The 4,307-nt window shown below is 40.6% G+C and overlaps 1 non-coding gene across 1 annotated transcript; it reads right to left on the reverse strand.

Moving 5' to 3' along the window:
* Positions 1–2,547: 2,547 nt before the first annotated feature.
* TRNAE-CUC (transfer RNA glutamic acid (anticodon CUC)) lies at positions 2,548–2,620 on the reverse strand. The gene has a single exon. It is a non-coding gene; the product is annotated as a tRNA-Glu (tRNA).
* Between the last annotated feature and the right edge of the window lie 1,687 nt (positions 2,621–4,307).

Genomic DNA, 4,307 nt, shown 5'->3' on the forward strand with positions numbered 1-4,307 from the left:
CCCAAAATTCAATCCATACCTCTATAACATTACATATCAGGGCAAACAAAAATCTTAAAAGTCTTCTCCACAAATATTGGTAAAATTGAGCAGGTTACCTAAACCTGTTCCATATGCCAGGAGCACACTTTGGATCCAACTATTTTATATAAACTTGTGGGGTTTGAATTCTATGTTTGCCTGACTCATGGCTAAAATTTTAGGATGAAAGTGTTAAGATTCTTTTTTGTGTCTGCCCGCATGTTTGTGTGTCTGTGTTTGTAGGATATGTACATGTAGTGTTTCATGCCTCCAGATGGTATTGCCAGAATTAATCCATAAAATTCCATATAAGAGATCTATTTTGGGGCGCCTGGGTGGCTCAGTCAGTTAAGCATCCCTTGATTTTGGCTGAGGTCCTGATCTCGGGGTCATGGGATCCAACCCCGTGTCCAGTTCTGCGCTCAGCACAGAGTCTGCTTGTCCCTCTCCCTCTGCTCCTCCCCCACCTCTCTATCTCTATCTCTAAAATAAAATCTTTAAAATCTGCCCCTTTAAAAAAAAAAGATTTTAATCGGCTTAGAAAAACATAAGCACATATATAAAAGAGATATTCCTAAAACTTTCAAAAAAATAGGAACTAATCGAAGTAGCTTTCAAGTTCACATGAGCTGGAATAATCTTTGGTACATAAGGCTAATTTATTATTGTTGGTTTAATAAAAACAGATATGTCTTCAAAGTTGTGAGCAGGCCATGCAGGCATGCCATTTTTATTCTCCCTGGGTTTACTACTCAAATAAGCTTATGTTATTTCTACAAGATATTTAAGATTGTTGAATTAATGCGACAAGGAGGCCATCACACTGAAGTGTCTCTAATACTCTTGGCAGCCTACCTACCTAAGCAAAGCAAAACCAAAGCCTATAAATATCTCACGGTTGTGCAATTGAACCTGAGGACAACCAAGCACAAACAGCCAACCAGGCTTTAAGCTGTAGACATTCATTTTCTCACTTGGCTTCCACGCCGTCTGAGTCTTTCCCCAGGCTCCGGTCCGTAGAGTGCTTCTACCCATTTCCGGTTTGGCGCTGCCCCACCTGAAGAGACTTTTGCTCAAACAAACTCTTTTCTTCTTTTATTGAGGTATATATTGTTCACGCACATCACATTAGTTTCAGGTGTGTGACATAGTCATCCAGCTACTGTGTACATTATGCTACACTCACCTCAACTGGGGTTCCCATCTGTCACCATACAACCCTCTGACGATACCATCGGCTGTGTGCCCTGTGGCGTACCTTTTATTCCCATGACTTATTCATTCCACAGCTAGAAGCCAGTACCTCCCACGCCCCTTCACCCACGCTGCCCACGCCCCTTCACCCACGCTGCCCATCCATCACCCCCTCCCCTCTGGCAACCATCCGTTTGTTCTTTGTACTTATGGGTCTGTTTCTGCTTTTTTTGTTTTGTTTTTTAGATCCTACTTACAAGTGAAATCATGGAGTATTTGTCTTTCTCTGACTTATTTCACTTAGCATAATATCCTCTGGGTCTATCCATGTTGCTGCAAATGGCAAGCTCTCATTCCTTTTCATGGCTGAATAATATTCCATTGTAAATATATACCTCATCTACTTTGTCCATTCATCTATTGATGGACACAGGCTGCTTCCATATCAAGTAAACTCTTAAAAATTTTAATATGCCTCACTTTGTCTTTTTTTTTTTTTAAAGATTTTATTTATTTATTTGAGAGAGAGAGACACAGCAAGAGAGGGAACGCAAGCAGGGGGAGTGGGAGAGGGAGAGAAGCCGGCTCCCCATGGAGCAGGTAGCCCAATGTGGGGCTCAATCCCAGGACCCTGAGATCATGACCTGAGCCGAAGGCAGATGCTTAACGACTGAGCCACCCAGGCACCCCCGAGGTTTTTAAATTCCCCGAGGAATTTAAACAAAATAGAGCACAATATGTGTATTAGAGTTACAAGTGCTAAACATACTCATAAGACAATAAAGTTCCCACACATTTTGCCCAACCCCACAATGTAGTAACATGATCCCTACTTTGTTTTCACTTAAGTTTGAAAATTTTATGACTATTTTTTATAGTAATCAACATCTTAGTAATCCTGTGAGTTTTATTTTATTTTATTTTGAAGATCTTATTTATTTAACAGAGAGATAGATAGCGAGAGCAGGAACACAAGCAAGGGGGTGGGAGAGGGAGAAGAAGGCTTCCTGCTGAGCAGGGACCCCGATGCGGGGCTTGGTCCCAGGACCCTGGGACCACGACCTGAGCCGAAGGCAGACGCTTAACGACTGAGCCACCCAGGTGCCCCGTAATCCTGTGAATTTTAATACATTACAAATACACATTTTTTTCTGCCAGGAGCTCCTATAGGACTTAAATTTCTTTTCTTTTCTTTCTTTCTTTTTTTTTTTTTTTTTGAAGATATTTGTATTTATTAAATGTGTTATCTCCTTATGGCAATTGATAAAAGATTGCCACTGTGGTCATGATGTAAGATCTCCATTTATTTATTTATTTTTAAAATAAGCTCCATGCCCAGCATGGGGCTTAAACTCATGACCCCGAGATCGAGAGTCTCATGCTCTACCAACTGAGCCAGCCAGATGCTCCTTAAATTTCTTTTTTTTAAACTAGGATTTTCTATAACTGCATCAATATCCCAGCCACAGACCTGCTGTCAGGACTTCTCCCAGGGCTCTAGGAAAATGTCTATTAAATCATGAAACCCAAAATTATATTCCTTCGGTATCCTGGGTCCAAGAATCACTGTCATCTTAATCACTTTCATATATCCATCTCATTGGAAGAATTTCAAAGGCTTAGAATAAACCAATGGCCTTTGTTAATAAGTACCTCTTTGTACTCTGGGACCCATCAGCTTGACAACTAGTATACAGAGATGTTCTACTTTTCCTCTTGGAATTCACATTCTTCCTCTTCTCTTGAATGTTCACCCTAAAATAAAGACCCCATGAAGATTACCTCTGACAAGCTGGTCTAAATTTGTCAGTACAGAGTCTAAAAAATTATTTCCTCATCAAAACTAAACTTGTAAAAATAAAAGAAACAAAACTAATCCATACTAGATCTGTAGTATGAGACTTATAGAGTGGTCTAAGGAGTGGAAACCCTGAATTGGAGTCCCAATTCACTAATCTTACTCAGAGCCTCAGTTTCTTCTTCTTTAAAAAGGGGGTTGTGGGTCGCGTGAGGCATCTGAGTGGCTCAGTCGGTTAAGTGCCAGACTCTTGGTTTCGGCTCAGGGCATGATCTCAGGGTCATGAGATTAAGCCCAGCTTCGGGCTCCACACTCAGCCAGGAGTCTGCTTGAGATTCTCGCCTTCTCCCTCTGCCCCTCCCCCCTGCTTGCACTCTCCCTCTCTCTCTAAAATAAATAAACAAAATCTTTTAAAAAATAAAATAAAATAAAGGAGGAAAATCAAATAAATAGGGCGATGTACCATGTACCATTAAGCCCCTTGTAGCTCCTTGATAATCCCCTTTCCAAGTACTTGCTCTTAGTTCCTCTGGTTTGTAGATGTCTTTATGCACAATTTCTCCACTGGGCTTTTCCATTTAAATCTTGGGTTTTACATGAAAGAGACCTCAAGGGGCACCTGGGTGGCTCAGTCGGTTAAGCATCTGCCTTCAGCTCAGGTCATGATCCCGGAGTCCCGGGATCAAGCCCCGCATCTGGCTCCCTACTCAGTGGAGAGTCTGCTTCTCCCTCTGCCCCTCACCCCACTCATGCTCTCTCTCACTCTCTCTGTCTCTCTCTCAAACAAAGAAATAAAACCTTAAAAAAAAAAAAGAAAGAGACCTCAAATTGCATTATGACACATAAACTAGCCTTTGAGATTGTGTTAATCATTGTCAATCCCTGTGACAATCCAGAGTAATTAAAATGATTTAATTAATTTCTGGGCCATGTCATAGTCCAGTTACTTTTCATATGTAGACCCAGCCATTCTGAGAAGAAAAAAAAAATGCATTTCAACTACAGTAACTGTATCAGAAGAAAAAGTTATTACTAATTCCAGTATTGTAATTACCTTTTTTATCTTTTAATTTCAGCTTTTTATTCTGTTTGCTATTCCTGTCATTTTTCTCTGCCTTTTCCCCTTTAATGATGATATCTTTCTGGATATATTCTGGTCCCCAATAACACCACTGGGACAAAGAATGGCCCATAGTAGTATGTTAAATCCTTTATTCACTGCTGTATCCCCAGCACTTAGCACAATGCCTTAAACAGAATTTAATTGGGCCACAGGTAACTGAACTTGGATACT

This window comes from Halichoerus grypus, chromosome 13, assembly GCF_964656455.1.
Source record: "Halichoerus grypus chromosome 13, mHalGry1.hap1.1, whole genome shotgun sequence".
NCBI lineage: Eukaryota > Metazoa > Chordata > Mammalia > Carnivora > Phocidae > Halichoerus > Halichoerus grypus.